This window comes from Fukomys damarensis, unplaced genomic scaffold (assembly GCF_012274545.1).
Source record: "Fukomys damarensis isolate Sample0158 unplaced genomic scaffold, DMR_v1.0_HiC HiC_scaffold_15, whole genome shotgun sequence".
Classification (NCBI taxonomy): domain Eukaryota; kingdom Metazoa; phylum Chordata; class Mammalia; order Rodentia; family Bathyergidae; genus Fukomys; species Fukomys damarensis.
Genome location: NW_022900927.1, coordinates 45,510,349 through 45,531,209, shown reverse-complemented (window position 1 = coordinate 45,531,209; position 20,861 = coordinate 45,510,349). Strand labels below are relative to the sequence as shown.

General features: G+C 36.6%; 1 long non-coding RNA gene across 1 annotated transcript in view; it reads left to right on the top strand.

Moving 5' to 3' along the window:
* LOC104852454 overlaps window positions 1–16,638 on the top strand; it is a 36,613-nt gene extending 19,975 nt beyond the window's left edge. The window contains exon 3 of the long non-coding RNA XR_777497.3: window positions 16,538–16,638. This is a non-coding gene — a long non-coding RNA (uncharacterized LOC104852454). The remainder of the gene's footprint in view (window positions 1–16,537) is intronic.
* Window positions 16,639–20,861: the final 4,223 nt, after the last annotated feature.

The following is a 20,861-nucleotide window of genomic DNA, read 5'->3' as shown; positions in this document are numbered from 1 at the left end:
TTTTTTTTTTTTTTTTTGGTACCTGGGATTGAACTCGGGTCCTTGCACTTGCAAGGCAGGCCACCAAACCGCTGAGCTAAATCCCTGGCCCATCCTTTCTTTACAGTAGTAATCTTTAAAGAAAATACTGTGAAGGTACTTGTGTATTCTCATAATGTGTTATTGGCTGGGATTGTTCCAGGGGAGTTCCTGAAGTTCTGAATGTCTTATATGTCAATTCTATTCATAGGCAATAGTAGTCCAGAGTAGAGTCTACAACCTCATGGTTGGTATTTACTTACAAGAAATCACTCTTTTGCCCCTTTCTGGAAAGAGAAATTTATTTTCTTTTGTAGGACTTGTTTTTTTCTAAGGAGGTATAGCATGAAGTTGTGAAGTCTGGAACATAATAGGTATTTTTCAGCTATAACAGAAGATCCTGAATCTTCTGATTGCTTCCATGTGTTGCCTAAGCATACAGCACACACCTTGGAAGGCTGAGGGGAGAAATGGGAAAAGCGATGTTGACATTATTTAAATTGCTAATGCCTAAATCCCAATGTACATTTGGATTTTCCACGGGAGACACTAACTCTCTTTTAAAAAGACAGTAGAAACTGGATTTTCTATCCCTCGTAACAAAAGGGCTCCCTATAGTTTTTTATATTGTCTCTTGATATTCATAATGGTTCTGACTTTTAATATCATTTGACTCTAAGCTAGAGGTTGTACATGGATAGGCTCTGGGCTGATTGTGGCTCATACCTTTCTTTTGGCCTGCACCAAAATGGACCTCAGACATCTTTCCCTTTAATTTGAATTACTTGCCAAATTTGACACTTAAACAAATTTCCATAAATATGCATATTTGTCAAAAGCGGGCCTATGATTTCAACATTTGGTTGAAACTAGATAACCATGGATGTATTGAGATGAGCATAATGGCTCCAATTTCCATAGTTTCTTCACCTCCATTACCTTACACTGAACAATGTTCCTTTGTTTCTTTTCCTATCTGGACTCCTTGAACTATTTATTTACTCACTTAACATGTGGATTTGCTGTATTGCCCAGGCTGACCTCAATCTTGTGGTCTTTCTGCCTCTGCCTTCCAAGTAACCAGGAATATAGGGATGCACCTGGTTCTCCCTGGGTTTTTGAATTTGTGATCCCTCCCCATTATACGGCAGATATCAGGGATGGAAAACAGCGTTAGGGCTTGTTTCAATACAGAACAAGAAATCTGTGATCTCTAGAGGTCATCTTTATTACCTTAGATTATTCTCTATCTTCTTCAAAGTTTTCAGAGAATGGCTATTCCTATAGGGAAATTTTAGTTTAAAATTTTTAATTTAAAAATTAAAAATTACTTTTTCCAAAACTGAGATTCGAAGACAGTTAAAATAAAAAAGCTTAAAGTTAATTTCATCTGGTTAATTTGATGCATTATATATGCAAAAATCTCATCTCATAATTGAATGCTTCTCTAATGAACATGCTAATGGTGACATAAAGCTTTTTAGATTTAAAAAGATCTAAAATTATCACACCATTCTTGTCTCCAACTCATTTTACTTCATATAAATCCACCTTGACTGAGCTAAATGACACTCTGTTGCATACTTGAGTTCTTTGTAAAGGCTACACTAACAAGCAGATGTAATTACAAGATGCTCTCTGCCCTTACCAGAGAGAGAATGAAATTAATCCTAGGCAGGTGACATGGCAGGGAAGATTGTTTTCCCCTCTTAATCAAGGGAGGCAGAGACATTTTCTAAGAGAGTCTGAATTCTGTCCTGGTAAATGACTAGGCACCCAGATTCCCACATTTACAACTGGTAGCACTAAGCAATATTATTGTACAAATAAAAGCTTTCCCACTCTCTCTCTCTCTCTCTCTCTCTCTCCCTCTCTCTCTCTTTTTGGGTACTGGGAATCAAACTCAGGACTTTGCACTTGCAAGGCAGGTTTGATGCCACTAAAAATATTTCTTTTTTAAAAAAATAAAAATCTATCACATTTAAAGTTTTGTTTTGGTATGATACAGACATTTAAATATGTAGATGTAGTAAATATTTTAATGTGTACACTGCAATGTTACATGTCAAAATTAACTTAAATATTGTATAAATACTTTATAAATATAATGCATGAATATTCTCTCCCATTTAAAATAAAAATACACATTAGTAGGTATGTTAAAAACATATAGCTAAACCTCACCCCACAAAGAATGGCTGCTATCAAGAAATCACCCAATAACAAACGTTGGCATTGTTGTGGGGAGAAAGGAACCCTTCTCCATTGTTGGTGGGAGCGCAGACTGGTGCAACCACTATGGAAATCAATATGGAGATACCTCAAAGAGCTTGGACTAGAGGTTCCCTTTGACCCAGCCATCCCTCTGCTGGGTATCTTTCCAAAAGAACTAAAAGAATCACATCACAGAGAAGTATGCGCACTCATGTTTATAGCGGCACAGTTTGTAATACCTAAAACTTGGAAACAGCCTATTTGCCCATCCGTTGGAAACTGGATAAAGAAGATGTGGTTTTTCTATAAAATGGAATATCACTCAGCCATAAAGAATGAGAAAATAGATTCATTCATAGGAAAATGGATACATATTGAAGATATACTCCTAAGTGAAATAAATAAGGCACACATGTGTAAACACCGAATAGTTTCTCGAGTGTGAATAATCTGCAATAATACATAAGATCCTAATAAGATTACTGACATTGAGAAATGGGAAGAAAGGAGCTAAAGGTGTAGGGAAGGTGTGATGGGCAGGGGAAGGGTAATAAGGGAAAAGAAAAAAATGTGAGATAATAAAAAGATGAAAATAAAGTGTTTGTAGATGGGGAGGGGAGGAAGGGGTGAAGGGAGGGCAGGGTTAAGGGGAAAAAATGAGAAGGAAGACTTGTCATGTAGAGGTACAAGATCCCAACAATGAATATAACTGTACTGTATCCCTAAAATGTACCAATAAACTCAATTAAAGCTGAAAAAAAAAAACCATATAGCTAGCTACAAGTAAATTCTTTAAAATATGCCTATAGTTCCTTTTCAACCTACACAAGTCAAAAGTATCTTCTGTAGCTTGGAAATAACTTTTCTAAAACTCAATGACCACATGATGACTATAACTTGAGATCAGAGTTGAGATTTAACATTTCATATTTTCCAGGTGATAACGTGTATGATCCTGGAGATTGAACCCAGGACCTTTGCAGTGAGCTACACCCCCAGTCCTTTTTTAAGAAAATTTTATGTTGAGATGGTGTCTCACTAGGTTGCTAAATCACCTAGGTTGTACTCACACTTGTGATCCCCCTACCTTAGCCTTCCACTTAATATATATTGCCTGCTAATAGGAGATTCAGAACTGTACAATGTAGCAATACCCTTAAGTTTCATTTTTCTAGATCTTAGCCTCACCTCCTTTTGTAGATATCATTTGGAGTAGAAGTTTCTCAATACCTACATCTCAGAGAGCGTCAAATTGCAACCTCATTAATAATTCACTTCTCAATTTGTTTGCATCAATAGAGATTTTTAATATCTTCCTTTCCCAAATTTCTCCTTCTACCTCCTTCTTTTTCTTAAAAGTTTCAAGTAATTTTTCTTTCCTGTGTATATGTATGTTAGAGGGTGCTAAAGATTGAACCTAGGGCCTTATGCATGCTAAATAAATGTTCTACTACTGAGCCAAACTAAATAATTTTAAAAACAAACTGGTAACTACTCAAGTAAGTAAAAAGAACACACTTTCCAGTACTCTATGGAATGCTATTTTTCCTCTTTCTTCTTTAGTCCAAAGACTAGTAATTCTCTGTAATAGGATAATGCATAGTCATTTGAAACCAGATTATTTTCTTGATAAGCTGTAATGAAAAGTATCAATTTCCTGGATACAGATAGATAACATTTTTTCCGCTGTGAAGACTATGATAGCAAGATTTTTAATTATGGACTTTTCATTGCTTTGGCATCCTTATCAAATAATTATTTTCTACCAACCTCATAAAACAGCATTCTCAAAATACTGAATTTATTAATTCATGTTTGATAACTTTTGTTGTTTTCACTTACTTGTTTCAACATATAAAAGGTGGCAGTATAATATACCTATGGTACTAAGCAATGATATAATTGAGAGGCTATTTTAGGTAGAAAGAAAAAATAAAAAGCTTTTGTGATGAAATACAACGTTCATCTATTTAAAAAATAAAACAATGAAAACTTTCACAGAAAAATGCTAATCTGTCTTTTAACGTGTGAACAGGACTCATGAATACTTGATCAATGATTTGGGAAGGAGATAATCTGAAAAGAAAATATGCCTACTTAGTGCAGTAAAGGAGCTCTTAGGTTAAGAAGGCACTGTCTTGGGACAGTTGATTAGTACAGGACTAGAATTATTGAATGACAAAGGATGTTTTCAAAGAAGGCTTCAAAGAGGACAGAGGTAAAGACAAGATAAAATCTAGATTACTCCCCCAAAATTGGTCTTGGTAATAACTGAGAGCTGGACCTAAAAGCATAGATCTGAAAGAGGAAACAAAGGAAAAAGATTGCTACCAGGGCCTGACCTAGAAGATAGTGACAAGATGGTTAGGTTTGTGAGTAAGTTATGGAGACCTAGAACAGAAGTCAGTTGAGGATATGTCTGTGGTGTTATCTATGTGGGATCAGGCTTCTATAAAAGACCAAGTGCAAACCAGTAAGTCAATACTTGAACCACAACAAGAATTGGAAATTGTGGGAAATATCCAAAATCCCTTCATTTGCATAATAAAGAGGATTCAATATATAGAAAAATAAGTGTTTTATGAGAGGCATGGCATTAATCAGTCCTGTGTGCTTGCATAACATTTTGAATGTAGTTTTCTCCCTTAGAAAATAAAAAAAAGGTTACAAAATTCATCTCTTAGGTTATGATTCTGATAGTCTATGAAGCTGCCACTCATGCAAAACCCTGTTGCATTTAATTTGCATACCCATGTTTCTCAATGGGGCAGGAAGCAAGTACCAATCAGTGTAGATATTTGGCAATATCTGGAGACATCTTTCGTAGTCACAACTGGGGCAACGTTACCTGACTGTAGTGGGTACAGGTATGCTGCGTATGCGATGGAAAACCCAGCACAAAAAGAATTATTTAGCTAAAACTGTCAAGAGTGCTGAGACCAAGATACCCTAATATAGCAACTATTCCTTTGCACCCAATTCTTGTTTACTGATTATGACAACAGCCCCCTTTACTAGAAAATATTGGTGTAGGCACCCCACTAGAGAAAATAGGCATAAACTGGGATCAGAGATTTAGGTTAAAACTTACCCTTGAAAAATATCCACTTCTGAGGTTAGAATGTCTTGACCATATTTATCATGGAACATGTGTGGGAAAATAGCCGTGTTTTCAGTACTTTGTAAGACCTGCTCAGAAATGGAAGTCTATTTTGGGAGCCAGGATACATGGATTCCAATGTGTTTGATCATTTTCTGTCATTAACAAATTGTAATTGGAGCAGGTAACTCAGTCACTATTTAGTAGTCAGGAATATAGAGCTAATATTCCTTTTATCTCCTATTGAGTTTTCTATGAAAATCAAATGAAAGGAGATCTGAAAATAATTTGAGAAAAAGTGCTATAAAGATATGAAAAGTCATTCACATTTATATTCTACAATACCTAAAGCATTTTCTCTAGCTAATTTTGGTATAAATTAAACATCAGCTCAACAAAGGTCTGAATTTCAATTTGGGAAACCACAGTGTTAGATATTTTGCTGACTGTAGACAGAAAAAAATTTCTGCTTACAAAAACTTCCATGATTTAGCTTGGTAACTGTATCACTTATCCATGACCCCAATAAGGCTGCACAATAAACAATGACAAAAACCAAAGTGTCATACGACATTAAGTATTTGACTGCTCATCTGTCTAGAATCAGCTGGGGTTTAGCGAGGCAGCTCTGTCTTGGCTTGGTTCACTCGTATCCAGAGGTTGGCTGGCTGTCAACTAATCTAGGACACCTTGGCTGAAGAACAGGGCCTGCTTCATGCATGTCTCATCCTTCTGTAGACTATACATAAGCAGATGCTCATGTCAACAGTAAAGGGCAAGCTTCTGCTTACATTTTCTGTGCTAACATCCCAGGGGTGACAGCAAGGCATGTGTTTAAGCTCAGAGTTCAAGCTTGACAGAACACTTTATTCACAGTTCATGTATACTGCAAATTTACATGGCAAAGGATGTGAACATGAGAGTGGGTAAGATTTGGGCTGAAGGTACACTGTACTTGAGGAAATAAATACAGTCACTGGCTTGGAAGGAATTAGCAAGATTTGATGGAGAGGATTGTACATCACATAGATTTTTTGACTTTTAGTAGGACGATGTTACTAGAAGTAACTCTGAATTGACTCCCTTACAGAGATAATGAGTTTGTCTTATGTGTATGGAAGAGTAAGACAAATACCTGGGTATCAGAGGGCCAGAAAGTGGGCCCGTCAGAGTTAGTGTTTCTGTTTCTCACTGAATTTATACGGGATGCATGGTTAGTTTTCTCCAGTGTATGTGACCAGAAGTAACTGTGTCATTTCCAGATCAAGATGGTTAATAAGTAGGTGTGCATTTACTTTTTCTATAAAAGTACTTCAAGGACCTAGGAGATGTCAAGCTGCAAAATAGGCAGAAGCTAGGTTCCTGTATACCCATGTAGCAAAGGGTAATCTATCAACTGTCAATAACATTTTTGACTGTAGACGAGTTTAAAATAAACAATTGTGTAAAGCCACCAAAAGCTTTAGACTTTTTAGGTAACATTATCCAAATACAACACAATTTTAGCAATAACACCATTATCAATTTAAAATCCTAATAATTAAAAGTATTATGACTACAGTACAGCTTGCCACTTAAATTGAGAATTAAAATCTTTTAATATATTTTCATTAGTAAGTACCCAATCCCCTTGAATATTCCAATAATGACAATCTTACTAACTTCTAAAACAACTGTTTCTCTTTTAACAAAAACTTATTTATTGGAAAAGCTTGCCATATTTGAACTATTTGTCTCTGTATATTCACTGATTTGCTGATTCTAGAATAACTAAGCATAAGCTTATTTCTTTTGGTAGAGGGCATATCTTTTATTATTTAGAGATATGTATAGAGTCTACCTGAAAATTATGACTTTTCTTCTTAGTTCAATCATGGCTTAAATAAAATGAATTAAACTTTCTTTGGGGAACTGACCACAGTAATCATGTATGACCACTTCAATATGCCTAGCAAACTGGTAACCGCAGGCAACATTAACACTATACCAGGTTAATTTTCATTGTGTACTCAAGAAACTAATACATTAAAAAAATCTGAAATACAGAATCAAAGTCACAGAATAAATCAGGGCAAAAACAGACATCTGGGGTTTTAAAGGATTCCAAACACATAGTAGGAAAGAGAGACCACAAATATATAGATTTACAAATATGTGGATTTTGCTATGTTGGGACTTGATAACATTTGAGGTTTTCTTTCCAACTTTTTGACATAAAAAAGGATTTGTATTAACTAAATCAACTAGAAGAATTTTTGTGTAATTTCTAAGAAATTCTGTTTTGAAGTTCTACAATACCAACATCTTGTAACCATTATTTTTATTTATGCTTTCTTCCCCTCTGACTTGAATATTGGTTAAATTATGCAAAGCTTCTGAGAGGAAAGCTTCATATTGAAAATTTCTGACCCCTTTGTGCATTTTTATGAACAACTAAACCTTCGGGGGTTTTCCCTCTTGTGAAATGCTAGAATGTGGGAGACGATGACCTCTACTGGTTATCAGGTAATATAGCCAAAGCCTCCTTGACAAATAGCAGCTGTTTCTCTATGATGCACAGGGAAAAATTACCAGAATGAATTGAAAGTAAATGCTGAAGGAAATAACAGCCTCTTGCTAGTTTCAATGCAGTTTGAAATCTATGTTAAATAATTTCTTTATGTGAAGAAATGCATTTTAAGTCTTACTCCCATCTGGGTTTTATTTTTTGGAGAATAAATGCATAGTTGCTATAGATCTATAAACACATATTTGAAATTTTAAAAGCAATGCTTGAGGTTGCATATTTGCAAGAATATCGAGTTTTAAAGCTCTGTCTAATACAGAACCTATAGTTAATAATGTAGTATTAAATATACTTCAAAATCTGTTAAGAGGTATTTCTCACATTAAATATTCTTACCAAAATAAAATAAATTAACAGTGGTTTGAGTAGAGAACTAACTCTTGCTACAAAGTAAATCAAGCTAGTGGTTTCCCACCGTTGGCCTGTAAATAAGTTCTGCTTTGTGAATATTCTCATGGTCACAATGAAATTAGAAGCCTAAGCTAAATGATAATTTCTCATGAAACTAAATACATAAAATTTAAAGAGCTGTGCTTTATACTATAAAAGGTTGCAACTGTCAATTACCATTTTTTATGAAAATAGAATAGAATAAAATTTAAATTGACAGAAAAAAATTAAAAAACCCAAAATTCAAACAAAACTTATTTAATAACAGGAAAAGTGAACAAAGCTCAGGTCTACCCTTATGCTTTTGAAATTTTGCTTATTTAAAAAAAACTCTCAGTTTGTAGTCACTGTCCTACAAGTTTTTCACTTCCTTAATTCTATCAAAATATCCATCTTATCCTAATATCTTAAGAATGAAATTTCTGAGCTAAGCTTCCTCAGGTCAGAGTTGGTACCTAACTTGCAAAATTCCCCATTTAATAGAAGGAACATTGGCCAAATAACACATGACCTATCATAGCACCACAATAGTTAGAGAACATTTTTTTTCCTCATTGAGTTTATTGGTACATTTTAGATATTCAGTACAGTTACATTCATCATTGGGATCTTGTACCTTTACATGACGGGTCTTGGTTCTCATTTTTTCCCCTTATCCCTGCCCTCCCTTCACCCCTGCTCCCTCCCCCTTTACAAACACTTCATTTACATTTTTTCCATTTTCTCATATATTTTCTTTTCCCTTATTAGCTTAGGGTTAGGGTTAGCTAATAAGAGAACATTTGTATTTTATGAAAATAATTTTTATTCTTATAGTTTTTGAGAAACCTTTTTGAAATCCACATGTATATCAGTGGGAATTATCTTTCAGAATTGAGAAGAGATATACTTTGCCCATCATAAATGAACTGTAATCCCCATAGATTCAAGTTTAATTCAAAAACTCTCTCTCCAGAGCTGCCAAATTTGGCAACCCACATTCTCCCCTCCATTTGCTCTCCTCAGGGGATTCTACATATATTGACCATAATGGTTTCTACTTAGGATGTCTGGAAAAGTAGATAAATGGTCACAGAAGGGCCATTAAAGGGAATTCGAAAACAGATCCATTAAGTTGAAGTATTCAATTGTAAGTCTTCAAGTTGGAGAGACTATGCTAATTGATGTTCAAGGAATAACTATCCACCCATGCTTTTATCATAATCTCTAATGGTTCATGTTTATATCACTTACCAACCTGGTGTGGTATTCTCTTTGGAGAGAGAAATACTGGCAAACATGATATGCATTAAAAAGTGCAGTAGATAATAAGGAATTGTCCCTAAATGTGGACTTCATTTCCATCCCATTCTGTTGTTCAACGCCCTCTCTGTTTCAAAGCCATCTTTTTTTCATTAATTACACTAGATCAGCTTTTGTAATGTCTTGTTAAGAGAAAAGGAACTTCCTATGATTTCTCTTCTAGCCTGTGGAGTGAAGTAACTATAGCATCTTGCAAACATTTAGTATTTTAAAGTCTCTGGTCAGTGTAAGTAGATTTAAAAATACTTTCCTGTATTGTTATGCTAGCATTCCCTGAAGTTCTGTTTGTGCTTCTTTCCTCTCTCTGCGCTTCTAATGTGGCCTTACACTTTTCTCTCCACCTGGCTCTCATTTTCAAGCCTAACAGTTCTCAAAAGCAACAAAAGTTTCCCAGAGGCTTCCCAGCTTGGCCCTGTCTCAGCAATACACTATTCTTGAGTTTCGTTCCCTCTTTCTTTTATTCTGAATTTGATTTCCTTCTGTTGAAGTGATTTTCGGGAAGCAGTTCCTCCTCCGCAGTGCACAGAACAGGCTGTCTGCTGGACAGCATCTCTGAGGTCCTTGGCCTGTGGCACTCAGTAAAGGAGGAACTTACAATTTTGCCTACTGCAGTACAACTTTCATGGGACAGTAATCTTAGGAATATGATAATCTTAATGATTCCTTGCATCTGGACAGAGTTGTGCTTTGTTTCATTTAAGTCTGGAAAGATCCTGCAAAACAAATAGGATTGTTCTAATTCTTCCCTTTTTATAGGTGAGAAAAATATGGCCCTAAGGAAGTAGGTAACTACCCCAGCAAACTTTATACTAGCAAATACCAGAATAGGAAAGCTGATTTTCTCCTTTACCTTTTTTTTTCTACCAGTGGTTTTCCTAGAACTGTCTCTCTCTTCGTCTATCAATTAGAAAAATACTGACCTTGGATTGATTCTTTTATACAATGAAATTAAGTCCAAACACAGCAGGTGCACAGTGTGGAGAATAGACTCTGAAATAAACCATGTCTCATAATTTACATGTTGATTAGCTATAGTTTGGGCAAATTAACCTTTGTGTGCCTCAGTTTTTATATCTGTAAAGTAGTTTCTGAAGGTTATCACACAGATTATTAAGGGGACTAGATGAGTGTAACACATGTTTAACTGGAATTTTTGACTAAGGCATGATATATGATAGATATCAGATACAGTAGACCCTCAAAATACAGATTTACAGAGAAAATACCCAGTTCCTTGTCTTATGTGCCCCTTAGCCAGGGGTTCTTTACTGAGAGTGTGGGTATAATACCCCAAGTGATCTTCAGGCGAGAGCAGCTCTTTCCCCTCCTCTGGGGGAGAGGTATGGCAGGGCTACCACCCTGTGCAGGTCAGAGGAGATGGGCTTCCCTGGGACCACTCAGAGTGTGACAGGTGTTCCTGGGGCTGGGTGGTTGTGGCTTACTTCATGCCTGAGACTGTAAAAGCAGTGGACAGATGACAGCAGAGCAGAGAGCTGCTGTGGAAAGTAATGTTACCATCCTGCCTAATGATAGGTTAAGGGTGCCTGGACCCAGGCCCAGATGTGTAGAAACTGCAATTATGATGTCAATCTCCTTTTTTGTTTTGTTCCGTTTTAGTTGAAGGCATCCTGCTCAAGTACATTTGTCTTTCAGAGAAAGGAAATGGAAAGCACAAGCAACCATCCTAACCCAGAGAGCTAGAGGTATAGCTCAATGGTAAAGCGCTTACCTAGCAAACAAGAGGCACCTGACTTCAAATTCCCAGCACCACAAAAGAAAAGTAAAAACAAATCAAAGCAAACATGCAAACAAACAAGAAACTCGCACAAAACTAGCAGAGGCCAGCTGAAGCTGAGGCCCTTCCCATGAAAAGGGAAGATTTGAGAGTCTCCAAAATCAGACGACTGGCATAAAAGAGCAAGTTAGTATCAGACAAGCACCTGACCCATGCATACCTTCCTGGAGAATGGGCCACTGTCTTACAAAGTACCAGTTGCAGCACTTTCCCCTGCACTTTACCTCCCTTTCCATCAACCTTTTCCCACTGCTCACCACCACTGCAGGCAACCTACCAAAGGCAGGCTGTGGCCAATGGGAGTGGGGAGACAAGAGTGTTTTCACTTTACATCAGTGCCAACTTTTGATTGTAATGCAATCACGGATGTTTTGAATTATAAATTAGATTGCACATGCAATTTAAAGCAACTATAGAACTAGTATCTAATTGTTTTGAGTGAAGTCATGGGTTGGCCCAAGATTTAATCCATAAAGGGAAAGGATAACCCCACTGAGCAGAACTGAAGGGAAACAGAGTAACAAAAATAAGGCAATTTTGTAATAATTTTGTATAATGCATGTTATCTTATAACATGCGTATTAGGTTTGTGGTCAGCGCAAACCCCTCAAGTTATTTTCATAGGAAATAGCCTCCTAAATCAGCTCTTCCTCATCCTGCATGGGTATAGAATGGGGTATAATTTTAAAATAACTTTATCTTTGTCACTCTGTGAGCCCTAGTGGACTGTTTCTTTTGCTATAGGCTTCTGCTTGGGATCAGTAGGGTAAAGAACCTTGAATATAGTTTGTTCTCAAAATTGTTAGTCTTCTTTCTTTGCCCTGAAAGTGTATTTTCTTTTTTGAGAAGATAAAAAAATGTAAATGCAAAAGAATATCAAGTAAACCAAAGATCTTTAAATATCTCTCACCCGGTAGGGAATAATTAGAGAGCCATCTCATTTGTTTATTGCTTATTTCCAGTAGTAGCTCAGTACCTTATTCAACTGACCGACCGTTGGAAGCCTTCTCTTAAGGAACTCAAACAAGAAATATATTCACAGAATTTCTATCCACTTGCTCATGTTTTATCTCCTAGAGGAATACAGCTCATGTTTAGCTGGAGTTCTACGGTTTTAAGTTTTTTCCCCTTTTCCACATAATAGAAGACAGTTATGTCTTCCTTTGGTTGAACACCAGGCCCAGATGTAACCTAAGAGCAGAGCTAATTTAGCTGTCATATAACATGCATATTAGGTTTGTGGTCAACTCAAGCCCTGCAAGTAATTTTAAGAGGAAATATCCCCACAAATCCACTCTGACTGTCCTGCACTTGTACAGTTGGTTATTTAAAAAACGGAAGAGAGAGATTTAACATTGTTAGACTCCATTCTATTAATTCTAAGTGTTCCAGGCTTTTGAAAGTATTTAGTCTCTCTTCTAATTGAGAAAGACTGATTTTTATTATTATTATTTTTATTTTTTGAGAAGCGTAAAGAGGCTTATTAGACAGAATTTAAAGTACCCAATCCAAGAAAATAGACCTCTCAAAAGAGAAGAACATTATAGTCTGGAGCTGGCGATATTTATGTATATGGGGGGGGTGGAAATCTGTGGAATTTTTGAGTTAGTAGAAAATTTATGCTTGGTTTACAGGAGAAAAGTGATGGCCCACCCACCAGAATAAAGGGGATGGCTCATTTTCAGGTGAAGTGACGGCCCATTTTATAGGAGAAAAGTTTATCTCATCATCATCATTGTTGTTATTAAAAGTGGCTGATCTAAGACCATTTTGCCTAAAAATATTCTTTTAAATCTTTGAATCTGTTTCACCATCTTAGGGTCAGATTTCTGTTCTTTACATTACCAACTAAGTGAATACGGTATATTTTAGGGACTTGGGGTGTGACAGTCCTGGAAGAAAAACACAAACAAGCCTTAGAACCATAAACAAATTTAGGGAGTAATGATATAAAGTACAGATGGGAACAGTTTTTAGGTCCTAAAATTGCTTAAATTGTACTTAAGAGTGAAATTTTAAAATTATATTTTTCTTTGTTTCCTATCTTTATAGAAACATTGATTTTAAAAAATTATTATTTCTATCCCAGTTTTGACCTTTGATAGTTTCTAAGAATTGTTGAAAATCTTCACTTCAGCTACTGATTAAAAAATTAAATGGGAAATTATTTTTCAATAAACACCGGAGGCAGGAGATCGTTGGGCACACTGAGAGGCATTTGCCAAGGGATGTATCCCAAAGTGGAATTACTGGGAGATGAGTTATAAATATGCATTTGGATTCAATATTATAAGTTGCACATTTTTAAGGTAAGTTAAGCACTCAGTGTAGTTACAGTCATTTTGTCTTATGTGAGGGAGTTGCTGTTCTTGAAATCATTGTTTACACTAAATATTTGTAAGCTGGGTGGATCACAGAATGTGTGTGGCAATGGCACAGAGTATCAAAGCTAGGCCAGCAGACATGAAGCTGACATTACCAAGGTGGCAGCTGTGGGGTCATCATCAGATGGGCTTCTGGTGTGGTTTTGCTTTGATCTCTCTGTTTTTTTGCCCACATTTTAAGCTTTGTTTTCCTGTTCTATAGTGCTTCTGTGAGCTAGGCAGTATTCCTTTAATAAATTCCATATCTGTTTAAATGTATGCTCTAAATTACTTCCTGTTGTTTACAGGGAATAGTGCAACCATTTTCCCACTGCTACTTAATCTCTCATTTCTATTTCTTCCTCCAATCATTTCAGAGCCAGTCTCATATCTTTACTCATGGCCATATTTGTAAATGCTTAGGAACTCCTGAGAGCTGGTGACTGCTTGCCCAAGGGGCAGGTACACAGCCCTGTTGCTTTGAATGTCTACACTTGCTTCTTCAGGTAGGAAATTCAGCAACTCTAAAGGATGGGGTTTCACAGCATTTCTGGGCTGAACATTTTTTTCTCCTCTTTCTTCTGCTTCATTTCGGTTAGGTTTTGCTTCCATGTTCATTTCTCACGGGAGTGAAAAGCCAGAAATGTAGAACTAAGATATCAATGGTAGCGATAAAAATAGCACATGTAGCAGTAATCAATACTTGCAGAAAAGAGAACTGCATGTGCATGTAAAATACACTGTAGATCCTTTGGTGTTGCAGGCACTTATTATTAGCACCTAAAACTGTCCAGGAATACAGCATAACCCACAAAAGCAAAGCAGTAAGAGTGCATTGCATGCTTGCTGTCCTGCTGGGCTCAAGCACTGTTCCAGATCCTTCAGTTTGCTCTGTATATTTACACTCTAATCCATTGACCATAGATGTTGTAATTTGCTTCTGCAAGGGTGAAAAGATTTCTTTTACTCACTAGTTTTTATGGAAAGAAATCATCTTGGAAATGTCACTTTTGGTACACAGGTGAATCTTAATAGAAGTATTTAGCACAATATAAAAAAGTGTTTGAAAAGGGACTCTCTAATTCATTTCTAATAACCTATCCCCAAAAAGATTGCATTAAAACACCAAACAAAAGAGAAGAACTAAGACTAGAGTTCCCAGTCCTTATATCCTAGAAAGAAAGAGTCTGGGGAAAATCATCTAATTAGTATCTCTAAAGGTAAGCATCTGGCATTTGTAGATTTTACAAATTCCCATGTTATTTCAATGTGCAGCTATAGTTGACAGCTAATTGCCTAGTATAAAGTTTGTATCACTAATTATGGTTTGGCCTTTCTGATGTTTCTTCTTTTCTCTCTTGTGGCAGCCATTTAGGTTTCCTTTTGGGGAGTATTCCCCCTTTCAGCCTATAATTCAGCAGGGGCTGATCCTGATTCCTGGCTGCAGGCTTTCCTTGGTTTATCCAATTATTGCATTCATTGTCCTGGCGAATGATGGTTGGCTCAGGGGTAGGTACCTGACTCAAGAGAGGCTAGTAAGGTTCAAGTGTAACTCTTTTATTAGTGCCGTGAAGAAAGAAAGGCGTTGTTTTTCCTGAGATTTCACTAAGATCACACAATAGGTCACATGCCAGTCTAGGGGCCCACTAGGGGAGCTGGGAAGACAGACTCACAGAATACAGAGGAAGCCCAATAAAATCAATTCAGAAGGAAGCAGAAACAAGACTTGGTAAAAGTGGTTGTGTGTGTGTGTGGGGTGTGTGTGTGAGTGTGTGTGTGTGTGTGTGTGTGTGTACAGAGAAATGGAGAGAAAGGGAGGGAGAGAAAGAGAGGCTGAGAGGTAACTTCAGTGGAAATAAAAGTACAGACTAGCTGGGATTATCCACTACCCTGAGGTAAATCTATGGCTGGGTAATTTAAACAATGGAAATTTGTCTTATGTTACTAAGGCTAGGAAGCCCAATTAGGAAGCCCTGGTAACTTAGATAGGTTGTGTTCTGGGGTCTCCTGCCTGCCACTGCACTGTGTGCCCATATGGCTTCCTCTATGTGAATTCTGAGAGAGATACCTGGCTGATGTCACTTTATATAAGGACATGAGCCCTACTGTATATGGGCCACACTCAGGACCTCACTTAATTTTAAATACTTCTTTATAAACTTCAGTCACGCAGGTTATATGGCTTCCATACACAAATCTAGGGAATATGCAATTCGTCCATGGTGTGATATAATACCTCTCTTCCCCCTCTTTTTTCTTTGAAAGCATTAGGTTGCATTTTTCAATATCTTCATATAGCAGAGTTCCAAATGCTATTACCACTGCTGCTGACTCCAGCACTCAATTCATTCCTTTCTGTTCTTATGTGTCTGTCTTCCCTGTAAGGGGACCAGTGCAGTGGGACAACAAGGCCTTTAAGATGGAAACAGTCATCTGCTGGTGTGGTTAAAAGCAAGGTGAAAAGAAAAAAAAAAAAAAGCAAGGTCTCTGAAGGCTTGCTGTTTGGTATTGAATTCCAGCTCTGCCATTTACCTAATCTCCTTCTATCTGAACTCACCTGTAAAGTGGTATGTACAAAAGTTATAATATGTGGAATTCTTCTTCTTCTTCTTCTTCTCTCTTTTTTTTTTTTTGTACCAGGGATCAAACTCAGCAAGGCACAGCACCACTGAACTATATCCTCAGCCCTAATATGTAGAATTATTATGAACATTTCATTAATATTTATCAGATACCTAGGTGAGCTTCTGACACTGTGCTGTAATGATGTTTATTAAATTTATATACAGACCTGACTTCCAGGAAGAAGGTGGAGTGGTGAATAGCAGAGAAAGAGCCTCTCTAAGATTTGGTGTCCAGATGCTGTAATATAGCAATGTGAGGATGAGAAGAAGGAAGGAAGTTGGTTCCTGGGACCCGGGAAGGATCTGAAGTGAGAACTGAAGCCCATAGGGAGACTGAAGAGAAAGACATCAATGAAGAAAGAGGTGACAAATGGCTGATTCCACTTGAGACCTGACTTGTGGGAGGGGTGGCTCAAATATGCAGATGCATGGTGACTACTGTGGACCCCAGAGGCTTCCATAGAGAAGTGCACCAGTGGAATGGAGCTGTGGACACAGTGGACTGCATGGCTGGTGAGTTATTCAGGTTGAAATGCCCACCCCAGGAGAGGGTAATTGGCCAGTAGCCATCTTTGAGAGGAGCCAACTGAGCTCAGAACTCAGAGCAGCTGCAGGCTGGTTCCATGTAGCAGCTGCCAGTGTGAGGGGAAGGCTGCTGAGTTAAATTGACAGGAGGTCCAGGAGCTAAGTTCCAGCCAGCAGGAGGCACCCAGAGTGTCTAGAACAAATCAGGCCTATCCTTACAGCCAGAAACAGTCTGAACTTCAGTGGAAATAAAAGTATAGACCAGCTGGGATTATCCACTACCCTGAGGTATATCTATGGCTGGCTTGTTGGGATTGATCAACATGGATCTGGATGCTGTCTGTCCAATTAATCTACCAATGACAGCAGACACACTCTTTGAGGTAAGCATTTATTTTTCTTGTTTTTTTTTTCTTGATCATCCTTTTCTTTATATGTGTGAACATTGTTCCTAGTTTTACTGTTGTTATTCTACCTACTTGTGTTTTTACTTCTTCCTTCTTTCTTTCCCTCTGTCTTCTTCACTAATTTCCAAAAGTTCTTCTAATCTTCCTGTGTCCTCCATGCTTGCTTCAAATCTCTTCCTCTTCTTCAATTTCTCTGATTCTTCACCATCCCATTTAAAATTTTCTCCCGTGTATAAAATTGCCATATTGAGGGCTTATGTACTGTAGACAATTTTCTGGTTTGGTATAGATTCTGATATAACCACAATGTAGTTCTTACCATTAAAAGTGGCAATAGTTACCACAATTTATCATTTTCTAGGCTGTGTTTGATGCTATTGTTATTGCTGATTGTACTGCCTTAGCCAAGGTGATATAATTGTTTTAATCTGTTGCTCTTCCTGGTATGCTAAGACTGAGATTGTTTAAGGGTCATAAACAATAACAGTGCCAAGGAATCAAGGTCTGGACCAAGTAGACAGAAGCTTCTCATCCCCAATAAATTGAAGAAGTAGGATCTTGTAACAGATTTAAAACTCAAAAGCCTGGAAGACATCTCTGAGAAGTAATTATTTCCTAAGGGTTCTAAATACTATCAGTAAAGGTACTTTTCAAAAACAATTTATAAGCATCAATTCAGGAATTAAATTTTTAAAAAAGAATGAAAATGAGAAGACACGGAAGCAAGATATAACCTCAGACTTCCAGCTCACCAAAGGCAAACCCAGGGGGCAATGAGGTGGAACATTGAAAAGCCACCCACTTGGACTCTCTCAAGTGATAACGGCAAAAGTAACAAAGCAGATGAATGAGACTCTAGAAAAAAATTAAATTAGAAATCACTTCTCAGATAACTACAGAGAAAGTGACCATAATGAAAGACATGCTTAGTAATTCTAGAGTAGCTAAAGATAAAAGAAATAGAAGAGCTTAGGAAAATGATGGAAACCATGAATGCCCAACATAGGCAAGAAATTCAATCCATGAAGTGGATTCAAACAGATATCCAGGAGATTAAAATTCCATTGAAAGTATACATGGTAGAATGAGCTAATGTGAAGATAAAATATCAGATAGAGAAGATAGGATTGAAATAGGTGACCATGAAAAGAATGTTTTCTTAAAAATTGCAAGGGTATAAGAAAGGCCAATCCAACAGCTGCTAGGTGATAAAGGAAGAGTAACAGTAAAGTGATCAGAGTCAGTGAAAAAGCAGGAGATAGTGGAAATGACATAAAAAAAACCTATTCACAGAAGTAATAGTAGAAAACTTCCCAAGCAAGCATGTGAAAAGAATTTGACATACAGATAAGTCAAGCATATTAGCCTGATAAAACTCAAATTAGCCATAATGAAAAAAAAATCTACAGCAAGGCATATACTAGTCAAAATTCTAGAAATTAAACACAAGAACAGAATATTAAAAGCTGTTAGGAAAAAAAAATCATCTATTAAAAAAAGCCTATCAGAATCACACCAGACTTCTCAACATAAACCCTCAAGTCAAGGAGAGCCTGGAGTGAAGTATTTCAAGCCCTAAGAGAAAACAACCTCCAACTGAGACTGATGTACCCCACAAAAGTATCTTTCAAAAATTAATGGAGAAATGATACTTCCATGACAAAGAACACCTGAGGAAATTTATGACTATCAAAGCAGCACTCCAACATGTTTTGAAGTACATTCTAGAATGAGATAACAAAGACTACAACTCCATGAACCCCAACAGAATGAATCCACCAGGCAAGGCAAACAATTAAACGTAGAGGAAAAGAAGCAAACCGACAACAGAAAATAACATGACAAGGATAAGTCAGTACATATCAATTACAACATTGGTGTTAATGGTTTCAATTCAACAAGCAAACCAAACAGACTGGCAGAATGAATCAAGAAGCAGAATCCAATAATATGCTGCACATAAAAAACATTTAATTCAAGGAGAAATGTATGGACTGAAAGTCAAATGATAGAAAACAATACTCCATGGGACACAAAGTTGGAAAAAAGTAGGGATAGCTATTCTATTTTCAAACAAAGTGGATTACAAGCCAAGACTAAGAGAGACAAAGAAGGTCACTACATCCTTGTAAAAGGAAAAATCCAAGAGGAAGAGATGATAATCATAAATATATATGTACCAAATACCAGTGCACTCATCTATATAAAACAAATATTAACAGACAAGAAAAATACTAATACTAAGCACTAACACAATTATAATAATCAATATCCCAGTGTCACAAATAGATAAATCAACTAGACAAAAAACTAAAAATCAGAACTGAACTAAACTTTTGAAAAAATGGATTTAGTAGATGTCTACAGAATGTTTCACCCCACAACATCAGAATACACATTCTTCTCAGCTACACCTGGGATATTTTCCAGAATAGACCACACACTGGCTTATGGAACAAGCTTAAGTAAAAGCAAAGAAATTGAAATTATCTCATGCATATTATCAAATCACAGTGCAATAAAATTGAAAATAAATAGCAAAAGAAATCAGAACTTCATAAACATATGAAACTCAAATAACACCCTTCTGAACAACAAGTGTGTTACAGCTGAAATTAAAGAATAAATTAGTTCCTATAATTAAATGATAATGCCAACACAACATACTATAATTTATGGGATGCAATGACAGCAATTCTATGAGGGAAATTTATAGCAGTGAATTCTCATATCAGAAAAACAGAAGAAGCTCAAATAAACAACCTAATGTTGAACTTTAAGCTTCTAGGAAAAGAAGAGCAACAAGTTAGGCCCAAAGCTCATATGAGGGAGGAAATTATAAAGATCAGAGGAGAAATTAATGCAACTGAGACTAAGAAAACAATATAAAAAAGCAGTGAATCAGAAAGTTGATTATTTGCAAGCTTAAATAAAATTGACAAACCCTTAGCCAACCTTATCCAAAAAAGGAAAGAAAAGACTCAAATCCATGCAATCAGGAATGAAAAGGGTGAAATCATAACAGATCCTGCAAAAATTCAGAATATCATCAATACAAATACTTTGAGAACCTGTATTCTAATAAGATGGAACACACAGAAGAAATGGACAGATTCCTAGTACATATGAATTCCCAAAGCTGAATTAAGAAGATATAAAAATTCTAAATGAACCAGTAGCAGTCAATGCGTTTGAAGATGTAATTAAAAACTTAACCTATAGCAGCACAGTTTGTAGTAGCTAAAACTTGGAAACAGCCCATTTGCCCATCAGTTGGAAACTGGAAAAGAAGATGTGGTTTTTCTATAAAATGGAATACTACTCAGCCATAAAGAATGAGAAATTAGATTCATTCATAGGAAAGTGGATACATATTGAGGATATAATCCTAAGTGAAATAAATAAGTCACTCATGTATAAATATCAAATAGTTTCTCCGGTGTGAAAAACTATAATAGTACACAAGATCCTAATGAGATAATTAATGTGAAATAGGAAGAAAAGGGCTAAAGGTGTAGGGAAAGTGGGAAGGGTAGGGGGAAGGGAAAGGAAAAAGA